The 16,646-nt window shown below is 33.8% G+C and overlaps 1 protein-coding gene across 12 annotated transcripts in view; it reads right to left on the reverse strand.

Annotated features, from left to right (window-relative positions):
* Positions 1–14,228, reverse strand: part of LOC138327810 (protocadherin Fat 1-like) — a 133,276-nt gene extending 119,048 nt beyond the window's left edge. For all 12 annotated transcript variants that reach the window (XR_011209102.1, XR_011209101.1, XR_011209103.1 and 9 more), the window contains exon 1: positions 14,094–14,228. The gene's annotated coding sequence lies outside the window, so the exon portion shown is untranslated. The remainder of the gene's footprint in view (positions 1–14,093) is intronic.
* Positions 14,229–16,646: the final 2,418 nt, after the last annotated feature.

Below are 16,646 nucleotides of genomic sequence, written 5' to 3' on the forward strand. Positions count from 1 at the left end.
CAAGTGTGTGGGGACACATGAACTGATTAATATCAGAGCAGGTCAACCTAGTATCAAAGACATCAAACACCCAGAGTGTACTTCCCTACATCTGGTCAGACCACAATGGCCCAGTCTGTCTGGGCATCAGAGTCATTGATTGTACTTGTGTATTGCTTGTTATGACTTCCGACTGGGCTTAAAAAGTTCTTATGGCTGAGGAGTCTGAATGTTTGTAATGCTGCCACACATCAGAAGTGCTAAATACCACTGGATCAACTTTTTGGCAAATTCTCTCTTTCCATTCATTACAACACTACACAAGAAAGTGAAATCGGTTTAACATCATCTTTCATCGCCCCCAAAACTCTGATGTATTTGGTGTAAGGATAGGCGATAGACAGGGCTTACTTAACACTGAATTAGCTATAATGGTCAGGAATCCTGTGAAGCACCTGTTCATTTTATCACAGATTTATTCCACCGTTTTCCTTTTCCATAGTTCTGAGGGTTTTTAGGATTATTTGGATTTATGTGTCCTTAACTATAACCTTGTCGATTTTGACAGAGATATGGGGTAGAGGGCATGCCAGATAATCTTCACACTAAATATATGGACACAATTAAACTATTGCCTTAAGGAAAGAACAAAGTACTGAACTTTCTAGATCTTGACATCAAGAATATAGAAACAGAATGGCCAATTGCAATGAACCGTTAGAAACCAACCAACAAAAACATCTTTTCAAAGACTCGGAATTGAGATTCATCTTTTCATTCAAAATAAAACTTGTCATGAACCACATTTTAAACAAAATTTGTGTATACAAAATATATATTTGTGAGATCATGCACAACAGCTATATGGCAATTCCTAGTTTGGAGAACACATCACATTATGTCAAAAGTTAGCCAATGAAAGTACTTCGCCATCACATGTGATTACGCCACAAAACATGAATATACTGAGAAATAAATGGCAGTCGTTTCGACCAGTGACATGGTTTATTTTAGGAGTGACTCATCCAGCTGGTGTATCGGCAGACAATGTCTAAGAGCTGGAGTAAATGTTTTGCTCTCTGTTCTAGCTCCCACGATGGCACAATCAGTCCTACAATCCAACACAGTACCACTATAACTGAATGTCAATGAGGAAGCAATTCCAAGCGGAAAAAAAAATCAATACCGACACTATCACATATATCTATTTAGGTCAAACCAAATTGCCATTTCCTTTTTTTATCACATTATACCAAATCATTTTTATCACTCTTTCTTCGCAACACAACACGAAAAAATTCCATGTAGGTGTAAAATTAATATCTAAATTGAAGAGATCTGATGAAACTGTAATGGAAGAACTTAAGTTTTGTAAAATTTTGTACTCAAGCTAGATACGCAATATGTGATCTGGAAATATATCCCATGTGTTATTCATCTGGCAATTCATCATTGCATGCTAACTTTTCCTTGTTACATTGTCATTTAATCATGAAGAATGTCATTTTTAAAGGAAATTCATATTTTACCTGTTTTATTTTAAGCAAATTACATCACCGAAACAAGATCTACCTAATTAATATGCAGTAAATCTATTAAGCTTGTGAAAGCAGCGACATTAATCATGAGCAGAGAAATTAATCCTGTATGTTACTCTAAATTAGTCTTTAAGGTGATACCAAACACCTGTTCATCTTGAGACCTAATTCTGTCCTGTGACAGGTGCGCAGGCTTCAGAACGTAACCTAACTTAGACATTGGACTCGTGGTGCATGTACTGATCACACTTACCACATATTCCCTTTCACAATTTATCCATTTTGGCAACATCCCAAGCAGATTCTATTTCTTTTTTTTCCATCTCTGTTGTTATATGCGACAGAAATATGGTATTGTTGACGAGCGTTCATGAACATGAAAGGTGTGGATGCAGAATAACCAAAACCGTGGACTTGACTGGTACTGGATACTATCGAGTGTCGCTACATGCTACCTTGATACCTGTATTTCATTCCTTTATATTATATACCTGGTTATAATTTTTTTCGTTTTTTTTCTACGATGGAGTATCATCAAATTTCAATGAAATAATTAAAATGAGGGCCCTTTCTCACTTAATCACTCTATGCTCGTAAGGCTCAAAAAGAATTTAGTTTCTACAAATGCTATTGGTGCACACAACGAATAGAGATGTTATTTCATTAATTGAAATTCGTGAAACACCTGCGGGATGCGAATGATGAGCTTTTCGCTATCGATACCTGCCCCTGGGGTTTAAGTTATGTACTTTGGCGGTGTCGAGTGATCGGGTGATATCATGTACAGGAAAGTGAAGTATGGGATATAACGACAGGAATAACATGCTGAGACAGTATATAGAAGTCTCGGAGGCATGCTGGAATGATGACGTTTTCCTCAAGTTTTTGCTTGTGCAGGTGTTGCATGCACTGTAGACTTATAGTGCAATAAAATGCACATAAAAGACCTTGACATTGAATCAAAGGAAACCTACTCCCTGTTATAGCGATATTATGAATCTCCCGGGGATACTAAACTACCTGTGTACAAATCATGTTGAAGATATAGGACAGAAAAACTGGCTCCAAAAAATAAAAAAGCAACACATGTATGTCGGGTAATAAACGTGTGGAGCAGGTCTGTTTCATGGTACAGATGCTGTATCTTTGTATATCTGAACCAGAATCTGTCAGAAGATACTTCATGTTTATATACAGGTGTAGCATTCTCTAGTTCTACCAAGTGATGCCTTACAATGTCACCGATTAAAGCTTGGCGGCAAGTCTGTTGTATATAAACAGTACGTAATGCAATCTGATAACAGATTGTTTATGGAAAAAACCCTGCATCATAATTCTCATACGCCAATACATCTTAGGTTGCATTATTTACATACATCTGTGCACAAGCCCAGGAACAGCCGGTCATGGATGTATATAACTTGAGGCAGATTTTTATCAAGGCCACACTCAAGTACCTAGGGGATGTGTACAAGCAGAGATCAAAAAAGCATTCCTTTGAGTCGGAAGATTTCTTAATTAATTGGAATTTAGTCAAATCATATTAAGACACGTTCAGCACCTATGAAGTAGGGTGTGCGACACTTTTCTAAATTTTTCATAAATTACTAATATTTATTTTACACCGTTGCTAATGTACATGTATGACATCCACAGCTTGTATCCAATTAACTAGTCATTTTGAATAATTTCTTCACCAGGAAATGTGAAAAAATCAAAATGATTTAATAGTGATGTCAAATTATACTCCATTCCTATCTCATTTATACCACCGGATACAGCTATGGATAGAATACTATCAAAAGCAAAACACCAATGAAATAACTTTGAGGAGATTTCCTGGCATAAAATTGGTAACATTCAAATCATCATTATTGATGTAATTCAATTAAGGAAAATCTCTATCCATACTTAACCTGCTTGCACTAGACATTCCATATCTGCCAGGTTTGCAATAAAATAATCTAGTAATTATGGGAAAGTAATTTCAACTGATCATGAACTGTAATGCTAATGAATCTCATGTCTGCAGTTATTGAAATAAAACTTCATAAAAGCTCATGACATCTTTTGTCGTTATCAATCGGCCGCTGAAACTCCAATCTCTAGACTGTATAATTTTTACCTGGTGAAATTCTATTGCTAAACACCTTGTTATTGATCAGAAGGCCGTCCCTTATATACATCACAAGTATGCTGTTTAACCAGACCTGTATCACTATAACGGAATGTCATTTTCCAGCTCCGCCGCCAAAGGTTCGTACAGGTAATGATATTTACAAACGGTCTATATAATCTTACAATCAAGGATCAATAACTGTGCTGCTTATTCCAGGTAAAAATATTCCAGGTAAAATGAATAAGTCTACCTTTGTCCCTCCTTCCACTCCTGTCGAGCAAAGCTGATTGTCAAAATGCATGTCTTTGTGATGAGTAATAGACTGAAATCTTGTATTTATCATTTCGTTTTTGCATTTCACTTTGTGCATTTAATGTGAAGATGGAACTGCAAAGGAGCAGTCGTAAACCGTAATAAATTGTCTACCTTTTATTCATTTCTTGAAATTACCAGGTATATATAGGTAAACTAAGTATTATGTTGGTTTCGTGAAAGGCGCAAATTTACAAGTCAAATGTTGAACAACAATTCCCATAAAAAATTCTATGACGGTGTGACCAGTATTTAGATGTAAATGTAAATCACATCCTAATGTGTTTCGATAGATGTGCATATACGACACCTGTACTTGATCAACAACGACCTACCTGTATCTGTACCTGGTGATATACCTGGCTGTATAGACGTTATATATCATCACTTATGTAACGAGTGAGACACCTGGTAAACAAACATTAATCTTACAGTATAAGCTCCAGATAAACACATCTGTTCACTAGTTTATCAAACATTTTACGTGGGAACTTTTAGATATAGTTATAAAATGTATTTAACACTAATTTTCATTCCTTCCAGTAAAATACAACTTCATTCAGTTAATGATAAAATCACAATATTAATGTGAAATGTCAATTAAAGTTATGTAGGTTTTATAGGTACATGTATATTATATGTAAGGTTGACATCATTAATAAGATTTTTTTTTAATTATTTAATAAGTTTTTAGAATCATGATTTAACTACCTATCTCAAGTTTTATCCGATACAGTATACAAGGTCAAAGTTTCTTAATTTTTGTTCAATAAAGAGGGTCTGTAGTTTGTCAAACGATTACATGTCAAAATGTTGACAGGTAACATGTGTTAAGTGGTTCAGTGAATAATCTAAAATCATTTACCTGTTTAATTTCATCACAAAAACTATTCAACTCTAAACATATGATAACTTTGATCTTTTTTTTTTTTATAAACGCCGAAGACAAAATCATCAAACCACTAGAAGTGACAGGATTTGATTCATTGCAATTGTGTCTGTTAAGGCAACAAAGCTATGTTTCAATTCATGATGTAAATTTATAAGTTCCATGCTCTTATATATATAGTTATCTGTCTTCAGACATGCAGCCATCTTTATGTGTTTTTTTTCACAAATAACTGTTGATGTAATTCAAACAAAGGATAATTTTGTATTGCACTTGTAAGCCAATATTAATAGCACTTAGTTAAAATTAATCACACGTTAATTACTAAATCCAATCTACACATATATATGCAACACCTAACATTCCTAAATTTAGCAATTAAAAAAATCAGTTTATTTAGATAAAGGTCAACTTTAGGTGACTTTATTGTATGCACCTATACAGGTACCAGGTAACTCACAACCTGTATTACGTAATTCTGTCTATTGGCTACTGCTATAGACTACAGGTAAACCTAATCAACACCACACACTGTAATTGTGAGTTTGAAACTAAATTGCATTTGCACAGGTAACAAACAAGCCAGGAATTACTTTATCATTACATAATATCTGTTGTCTACATTACCTATGTATCGACATATAGACTACAGGTGTGTACAGACACACAGGTATATTTGGTATTTGCCCAGTCGATTCCAGACACAGAGATTATGTGGTGTGTCTGTTCGAGTATCAATCAAGGTAATTCTGTGAATGAAATCAAACAACACTGCCATGTAAAAAGGTGTCTGAAGTTTAATGTACAAACAAAAGGCATAGCAAGTCTATCCTAATTCACTAGTTTATCATTCAGGTGTGTACTTTGATCATTTGTATTTGCAGGCAATTTCCCATTTAAGACTCCAGTTTACCTATAGGATGTTTATCACCTGTATTTACCAGTAAATTTAGGTCAACACCTGTGTACCCACCAACCTATACACACAGCACTCCTTCTCAAAAACACTAGCTATAGTTTTCCCATTCATTGTTTTTTTATATGAAAAATTATAGAGCGTTTTCTTAATGGTTTTATTATATTTATTATTACAAGAATAAGAGAAAGTTAATTCTAGAATTCATATATAATATACCTGTATACTTTGCAAACATGAGCTAATATTTTATTTTCGAAAATGAATTGCTTTAGCATGGACTTTATATATATATATTTGAAACATGAACACTATTTACATATACAGTTGTGGTTTTCCTACCCTTTGTAAATGGTGAGTACATCCTAGTATATACATCCTGGTCAGTACACAGGTATAGAGATAATCGGTCACATGTGGCTGACCACAGGTCTGAGTGCTAACAAATTAATCACTGACCATTATGGACAAACCACTCCCCCATTAAGACTCCTCTTGTCTACCTATAGGCAATCACATGATCATAAACACCCAGGAAACGACCCTCAAATTTCCTCCTCCATTGTTGGAGAATTTTCACACCTGCCCGTTTGTACTCCATTACTTATCTACCCTTGAATAATGCTGAACAGGTAACACAGGTGAGATACAAAACTGATCATTTACCTGTTAATGCTCTGACTTGGCCACTGTGGTCACTGTTTGACCTCTCGACCAACTAATCTTATACAAACTATACATACAAAACTGTATGACAATCCACAACAAACAATGTGACTGACTTAAATATTTTAATGTACCTTATTTTACCAATTATTAAATATTTTGTCCATATCTTAAACATTCTAGATCAAAGAATCAAGATTCTAGATTAAAATGAACCCAAACATTTGATTTGATTTGCCACAATTATTGGTAAGGTAGATTTTTGAATTATGTATTATAATTTCCATTAAAAATTTCAATTCAGAAATTGTATTTCTTAGAATTCAAAATATATATTTCTTTTTAAAACAAGTCATATGTATTCAATTAATCACATCATGATGAGTGCTGTACATCGTATTTTGAGAACGTTTCTGTGTTGTATAACTTTTATTATTATATGTTAGTACAAACACTGACTGATACTGTTGACCGACTATTTTGGCTTGGCAAACATTTGTGAACTTCTCCTGTATAGAATTAGTTTAGCCCAGCGCCTCTACCCACACATTACAGATCCAACAAGCCGAGCTAACAAATCCGGAAAAGCCGCTCCAATCGGGTAAACAAAAAAATCTTTTAGTGTTCATTCATAAAATGTTCACACATAAAATGTTAAGGTGTCCCTACATTAAAGGCTGTCGTGTTTTTCATTCCTCGATTGGAACATATCCAACCTATACCTCAAACCCTTTCATCAGTGAATCACAAACAGGGGACAAAGGTTCAGTACAACAAATTCTATTTAGGACATGTAGATTTTTACCTGTTAAAGGAGGCCTACTATTGTTGTACTTAAACACCCCAACCTCTCAAGTGGATCAGAGAACTGATCACAGCCTTTAACAAATCATTTGGTACTAATTAATTACTATAGATAAGGAAATGGGGTTAATCCACACTCAAAGGCCCCGACAAAATCCTCAAGGTTTAGAAAATCTCCACATCTTAATCTGGCATACACCTGTACCCTAGCCTTAATTTTGCTGTCCACACTTCCGTGCAAAATGTGATCGTCTGGTTATATATATTATCCAAATATAATGATCCATATTAAAATTATAGACAAATGCATTAAAGAAGGAATTTTTTAATTTTGTTTTTATTTTGACAAATTCACAATAACCGATTATCCAAAAACATCCTCTAAGCATAAATCAATATCTTACTACCGTGCGTACATGGTATAAATGTAATACCTTATTTGGTGTGTTGAACTAATGCTTTAGTGACTCACTTTGAATCCTTTGTATATGACAAACAAGGAATTTCCAGTTACTGTGCAACTGATTTGCATCTAAATTTAGCATGATGAAATTCACATCTTAACATGTCTCAAAATTCATTACAGCTACCACCTCTAACACTGCATTTCAGGTTTGTGTTATAATACCGTGATTTTTCTCCTTACATAACTGGGGTTGGTAAACAACCCCATTCCCAATGCCAAACCCCATATTTTTTTCCCAATTACAATGACACAGTTTACTGTTTACAATATCTAATCACCTATAATACCATGTTCAGTAATGTGTAACTTTTTCCCAAAACTGCTCTTTTTGCGATTAAAAATTCGCAATTTGTTACAAAAACATTTTTCCCAAAATATCCTGAAAATCACTGTAATAATTAAGAGCGCAGACCGATTTCTAAAATTGATAATTTGATTTCACAGTATAATGAGAAATCTTAATTTGTAGGAACATATGCCAATTAAATCAGACGAACTGCATGTTTGCCCTTAGAGACATTCAAATTCCCTATACATGAACTGGAAGTGATTTTGATAAAATCAAACATTTGCACACAAAACACCTCCAGTAAATATACCAATATGTAAGCAAGCCTTTGAGGGATGATATCGATATATACGCTAGACTCAAAAGTCAATAGCACATAAGGATATCCCACATAATCGAATAAACTAGAATTATCCCCCTTGAAGAATAAATGTCCTCTGATTAAACACAAATAAAATTTAGTAGTAAGAAAAGGTTTTTATTTTCTTGGTTGATATCTATAAGTCTACATTACATATTGGTCTTATCTCTCTCCCGTATTTGGCAGAGTTGTGCCGTCAGCAGGCAATGTACAATACCGATATCCCACCAGCTGGGTCCTCTTATATACCCCCAGTACAATTTGTCTCCCAGTGCTTTCAACAATACCTAATGACTTCTAAAGACTGTAATCATGACCACACAAAAGTGCCCATTTAAAACTTTCCACCTTTAAATTATCACCAACTTGAATCCCACTAACCCAAAGTAATATCAAAACCTGAATTTACACAATCACATCAAAGGGTCTAGGGTGTCTCGGGGAAACTTTTTCATTGATACATCTCTTAACAGGTTCGAATTCTTGTACTTACAGATAAAACGTAAACAGCTGATTCTTATATCTACATCTACGCTTGTCAACAGTCCTATTGAATGGACTATTACCAGCGATCAGATAGGTATTTATCTACACATCTCAGCAAAGTTACAAAGGCACATTATGTGTATTCAATACCCCGGCCCGCTAATGACATATTATTTAATGAAATATAAGCCATAACTTTGGCCCTACCTGACGGCTAGGATGTCTCAAGTACATTTTTTAATTTTTAGTGTACACTTTATAATTACATCATGTGGATTTCTGACACGGCTAGGAAGTTGTCAAAAACATATTTATCATTATCTAATTACATGTAATATATGTAAATGCTGATTGATGTGCACAAGTCTGTGGTATATATCATATGTAGATATTACAATATTTTTACCTCTTGCACTAAGTGCTTTACCAATTAAAACAGCTCTTTATGAATTCATATGAAGTAATTTCAATACTGGTACACAATAAGTTGATGGAAGCTGTAGTTCATTCAGTTCATAATTTGTATGATTCTATACAGGGTTAATATATAGTTCATATTTACTTTCAGTAGTTTTAATAACTGCCAGTAAATTGCACATTAACATTAATTTAAGCAATTATTACATTATATTTTAGGATCTGAATTCTTTATATGAAACAATTATGAATGAGCAATAAATTGAAATGATGTTCATCATTTTATGTGCCAACCCATCATTTCCTCCATTCGCTGGTTCTATGGCAATCTTCATACTGGTATTTATTTTTATAACTGCCATGATGTACCAGCCATGGAGTACCAGAGAACTGATACCACGACTTTAGCTGTGAATGTCTATGATATGGGTCCCAATCAATATTAGCTCATTCTGGTTCAAAGTAAAATTGCTGTAAAGTTAATCGATAAAGAAACTCTTATGTACATGAAGTTTCATCTTCATTGCTACATTGAACCTGGGGGATTTTCTGTTCTATATCGATTACAAATTTAATTTGTCTCATATTTCAAAGAAATATCAGTTTACAACAAGTTGAAAAAGAGCCGCTTGTTTAAATCAAAAGTGTCTCCAACTCTTCATACCAGTATGAAAAATTTGATGATTTATAGTCAGGATATCGGTCTTTGTTATGGAAATCATAAGACATGACCTCATAGAAAGGTCAAAAATCTCAAACGTTGTGTGTCTTATCCAGGTTTGACTACAAATGGATCATTTTATCTGGCAGAAATACATTTTTCAGGTGTTGCAGGCTCCACACAATGGTCTTGTGGAAAGTGTGTTACACCTCCTATAGAAAAACCTAGCTATGAGAGTCACAACCCCCAGAAATCCCGAGAAAGCTCGCCATTCACTACCACATGCAACAACAGGTTGTCATTCACCAGAACTGAAGCGGAAAGAACAGAAATTAATAAATCACTTTTGTGTGTTGTGCTCAACCTACTGTGGATGACTTAAATAACCCCTGTATAAAGATGATGCAGGGTCTTTTCTATTTCGAGGGCAATAATTCACATGAAAATTTCTCATGTGATTCATTGTAAGGCTTAAAATTAATTTGATATGAAAAACACCTAGTCACAATAACATCCTAATCTAAAACAGCTAGCGAGGAAATCAGTTGTTTGTATGTATTGGATTTTATTCCACTGAGGTTTCCTCAAAACATAATCAATTTTGTAATTACAAGTAATTATTTTTCTCCATAATATACACACTACAAAATTTAGCAGCACGTTTTCCCATTGAAACAAATGCATGAGTAGATCTTATACTAGCAAGCACACGAGGCAAACACACGAATATTGGTTGATTATGATCGGAAAACTGTTTCACTAAGATACGGCAGACATACCTGTTGCTCGCTTCAGTCAACCAAGGGACTTCACTGAATTGGCACAAAAATCAATGATTCTAGAATTTACTGGCCTGCTTTAATAATGTCAGAGAAGAATACCTAAAATAGCATTTAAACAAGTAAAAAAAAAGCATGCATTTCTAAATTCTTTTCCAAGTGTAGTTCAAGGAGTTGCCAGGATATTTCCAAATTTATTTTTAAAAGTAGATGCATGTTCTTGCAAAAACCAACTCAGAATGTAGTATTGAACACTATAGTACTGTTATAGAATTTCATGGATTGAGTGATGCCTACACATTTTTAATAGAATTGTTCTATAGGACCATGCATGTGCAGAGAACATCAGATACACATCCAACTGCTGCTAAGCATGAGCTATCCTAGAACAGGACGCCATATTGACAATCAGAAAAAAAAATCTGAATTAGCTTCATTACCAACATGATAGAATGTTTCATCTGATATTAGTTTTATTAGAGAATTAATTTTGTGAACATTAGAGAAAGGAATTGATTACTTTGGTTAGGAGGTATAGCAGTATACAGGAAAATTATTACCCAATAATGAATGGACCTGTTATATATAATTAGATTGTCTTTTTAAAGGTGCTTTTTTATAAGCATAATTTTAAACAAACTTGATGATAAAACAAACACAGTGGCACAATAAAGTCTTACAGATGTCTTATTATATCTTAATATAATTTTAAAACACTATTACAACATCTAAGAGAAGAAATCAAACGAGATTGTGTACGATATGTATGCACATGTCAATTTTCTGCATTTAATTAAAATCTATGTATACTAACATTGTCTAAAATGGTAATATAAGCATGTCTAAAATTGATAGATTTCACTTTTTATTATATCATATCAGTACAATTTTGGAATCATATTCTAAATCTTCAGGCCATGATATATATAATTCAACATTACTTGATGGCTTATAACCTATTTTCTGAGTCAGTAGAGGGACATGCACATAAATGTGTCGCTATAGAGATATTATCACTGTATATTCCCCAGTTTACTCTCGATTTCCAGATTATAATAAACTCTCTCACTGGACCCTGTACTGCGCCAACCAATCTACTGAATAAATAATCAATTTGCAGAATGTATTTTCGATATGAATTCATTGTTGAGTAATGTTGTAGTAGTAGCCTTGTGTGGATATCACTGAGTCATTTCCCATTAATGATATCAACCTTGTTAGTGTGACCGGCTCTCGCATGCCATCACACACAAGTCTGTGTCATTCATGTGTGCGTACGGGAACACGACCAGTTGGTAACATGTTCTGCATGTGTAAAGCAGCTGTTGTGTATTGCTTTGTAAGAATTAAGCCATTATATATAGGTTTAACAGCCATATTATCAAGGACCTAGGCCTCCATATTATTCATCAAAAGTTGACAGTCATATGTCATTCAGAACATGAAGTAATAAAGATATCACAAATGGTCATCTTATAAACAAAATATTCATAAGCAAGCATTCTTCGAATAGCTATCAAGTTGTAATAAAACTAATGCTACAAAGAAGTTTCTACAGTAATTACGTCTTGAAATATTCTAATTTATTCTAATGATGCATATAATAATATGAATATCAAAATTCATCTGTGGATCTTTTCAGCTAACACAAAAACTTCCTTGAGACAAGATATATTCTGTAATCTATCTTACAAAACTCTCAAGATATCTATATCATTTATCATACATTATAAAACCTCTATAGCTACCACAGACACGTAAAACTACAATTATCATATTTTTTATCTTAATAACACCATATTAAATTTGAAAATTAAACTGCTTCAATAAATTCCAATGACCCAAATATCATAATTTGCCTAAATTGCTCTTACATAACATAATATGATTCAAATGAAGAGATTTGACAAAGGATAAGCCAACTTTTTTTAATACATGGAATTATTATGAACATGCTATGAGTATTTTTAGGTTATATTTAACAGAAAAGTGTTTGTATGAAATACAGTATTAATACATCGCACTGCAGTTATAGATATCAGAGCAACAGGTCGTTTAGAAAGCTTATCTATATCATCAGAATATTCACAGATCAGCGTGTCATATTTAGAACAACTTTTAATATGAAACAAATTTCCTGTTTTATCACAAGGATTGCACGGCACAACGTCCTTCCATTATACAATAAATATGTAATCCAAAAACAACAGGATGATTATCGTGGATCATCTATTTTTGTCATTTTTTTTTTTTTTATAAATCTTTTTAGTAACCTGTGGTGGTTGATGTAGATCTATTCCGGCTTCAGACTGAGAAATAAACATGTGATTTCACAGATAGTCCACAACACACATGCTATCTAAAATCTCCCCACGTTTATGGCTAACCTTTCCAACACACATCTTAAAGTCCGATATACTTTTGTTTGATCTCACGTCAGTATTATCGCATGTAGAGCGTTCTGATGAATCAAGGTAAAACTTAAATATAACTGTTAAAACTTCCATGTATTGTTTCTTATAAAAGATATGGTAACACAACATATAAATGCTATTCTGCACATTACTCTTAACACATTTTTGGTTGAGGTATTTTAAGTAGATGTTGTAATGGTAAGTTATATTTTGTATTTTAATATTGTGTTTTTTTTGCAATCAGATTTATGTGAGCCTATGACAGTAAAGTATGTATTCTTAGAATAACATATTACACAGAAGAGTGATCTAGATGGTTATCCTATAAAAATAAATTAATACACACAATTATAATTAATACCGTCCATCCATGTAATATCCCTAAGCAAAGCCCTTAGGTAATGTTGGACTTGATTTGAATATTAATCATTCACTTACAATGTGCTGCTCATTTATTTTGTAAATCAAAACCTAGCTAGAAAAGCAAATCAAATAATCTAGCGAAATATCAAATACGATTAAATATTGCATACGAATATATTTTTCACAACCAGTGAAAATATCTATTATAAAGGATATGCATAGTGTCACCAGTACGGGTTGTGTTACCTGTCTCTTCCAACTTTAAAACCACAATCAGCTGATACGGTAAACAAGATCGCTAGAATACACACGTCCCGACACTTTATATCCCAAGAGTATTAAAACTGACCACGGGATAAAAATCCACTGTGACTTTTTAGTGAAGTCCTCGACAGAATTTGCATCCTTTTCCCCACCACATACAGGAGTTCATGGGGTTTGTAATCCACCCTTAGGGTTCGCGGAGACAGCGGACACATGTCCCCATTCCGACGTCTCTAAGCCTCGGCGATCAACGACAGTCATATGCCATGTATACATATATAGCCATAGCACATTTAGCGAGTTTACCTGACTGTCGGAAAATACAACAGGTATATCCACAAAACAACTGATAAAACAAAACAATACAAACCTTCAAATTAATCCAGAATAGCAGTAATTCCGTGCATACACATCATTTCCAAGTCATAACATCTCTGTATTCCATTCTGTGTGTACACTTCAACGACCGCCATGCGACTTGCGCACACTCACTCAGACCGGCAGGTGCGCGTCATCCGCGGTGAAAATAGTTCTGAATTATAGCCTAACGTTAATACATTATCGCATACATCATGTCTTTCTATTGTAAATGATTGATTAAAAAATTAAAATACGCATTTTCAAGTGTTTTGTACGTTAGTTTAACAACCGTAAATTAAATCAAAACAATACAGCGTGTTCGCCCCGAAATCCGATGTAGGGATATAATAAGCCCCGCCCATTTCAGAATGACTGACAGTGGCATCACACCTTTCACGCGTCGGCTTTTCTTGTGCATCAAAGGAAGTTATCAACAGGTAAATCACAGAGACACAGGATTGGGTAATTAGTCCTTATTAGTATGTATCTATTGACAAGTTCGTACGATAACCGTCAGTAATGTACGGGCTTCTCTACGGAACATCACATAATATATGTACTCTGTCGCAGCTAGAGCAAATCGGGTTTATACGATAGGTCAACTATAAGCTAACAAGGTAACACCATTGGATATATCTATTTATATATCAAGTATATTTCATTTGAATTCGCTCAAACAGCATGAGATAACGATCGCCACCATTTAAAATCTTAACTATATGCACAAAAAGAACTGATAAAAAATGTACTCTTTACATAGTAAAGGTTGCAAAGGTCGAAGTAATTATTTTGAGCATAGATAAATATTAGAATAGAAAATCGTGCCGACTATCTTCATATTTCAATGATCATAATATTTATATTATGCGTTCGTCTTATAATATTGAGATTAATCAAATAATAACTGCGGGGACTGGCGTTAATTGGTTCAAAGATCTATGTCTATTTGACCCATGAACGTGACAAAAATCAGTTTGACATCCATCAAAGTTGTCTTACGTTAGATTTCCCATTTTAAGTGCAAGGGTTTGCTCTAACTTATGTGAAAAAACACTCAATAATGCGTATTTCGAATACTAAACCGTCTATATTAATGCTATTAACGATATCACATGCAGGGGTTTAATTTATTTGAAATGAAGACTACGCGTAAAAGTGTGATAATAATATTTAATTGCATTTAGATCGGAATTCTTTCTTCGTCGGTTAAAGAAGCGAATTAAGTATTAATCCTGTTACCTGAACTAATCGTTATTAATATAATGTAATGTTTAATATTGTGTAATTAAAACGCATCACTCTTCGAAAATATTACTCGTAATATTACATACTACACGTATTTATCGCATTAATTTATATTATATTAATTAGATTTAAGCTTAACGCTTCACACCTGAGAATTAACTTTGTATATCTCGGTTATTCCTTATGTTTCGAAAATATACACTATGTTTCCGTTGTTACACACTAATATCTAAATTACAGTCATAACTATTTTGATTGAACAAAAAATAATGGAAGCTCACACGTACACAGGTTATTGATTAAAAAATATTTTATAGATTATAGAAAACTAATACCGCCTTTGTTAATAGTTTAAATTTTGAGTGTGTATGGTACAAATATAGCCACATATGTACCTTATGACATATGCATTGTACGTCGAACTCAATTTACTGCAAACATCCACGTATTTCGGATGACCCTACCTTTCATGCTAAACTTGCAATCTCGCTTAACTCGAATGATTATATTGTTAAAAACGATAAGTCGTAGTTTTTAAAAAAAAGTAACGCTATGAGACGTAGAATGAAAGTAAAATGTTTTGTTTTACTGAATCCCTTTTTATGAAAGAACACCAGAGTAAGCAGAGGAAAAACATCGACTGTCGATACTACACCTGACAACTGCTTCACTTAGGATTCGATCTAGCAAATTATGCTTATAAATCAATTAATGATTCTGTATACATGGTATGTAGATGTACTATAAACTTCTATTATTATTAACTTTTATGTCTGGCATGCGACGAGAAATCGCTATTATAAGCTATTTCGGTATTTGTTTTAGACAAACTCAAATAATGTTTGCAATTCTTCTAAAATGTCAATAAAACATACAAACACGATTGTTGGGCTAATGTATTTAGAGCTGTATGAGGGCCCCTATCCTCCACCCGCGATTCATTGTCAAATGTTCAATACGGAGATCGAATGTTCACAGCTGTCCGAGGTCGAAATGGGTACAGGACGCGAGTGAACGTCCGATTTGGTACACTTATCAGTAGGAAAAGGTAGAAGACTTAAGCCAGAGCTTTTAAATATAAAAAAAAAATACCGCACAGATAATGTACTAAATAACCCGACCAAAAACTTCAGCCTGGCCAGTCTAAGAGAAGGGAGGCCACTCCCAAACACCGCTGTGTGTATATATTTTTATCTATCATTCAATTTCCGAGCTTGTTTTAAGAAAATTATGTATCATAAAAAACATAAAACTAAATTCACATTTATCATCTGTATATAAGACGTTTGTGGGGGATAAAAGGGCAATGAAAGGATTA

Source organism: Argopecten irradians, chromosome 7, assembly GCF_041381155.1.
Source record: "Argopecten irradians isolate NY chromosome 7, Ai_NY, whole genome shotgun sequence".
Taxonomy (NCBI): domain Eukaryota; kingdom Metazoa; phylum Mollusca; class Bivalvia; order Pectinida; family Pectinidae; genus Argopecten; species Argopecten irradians.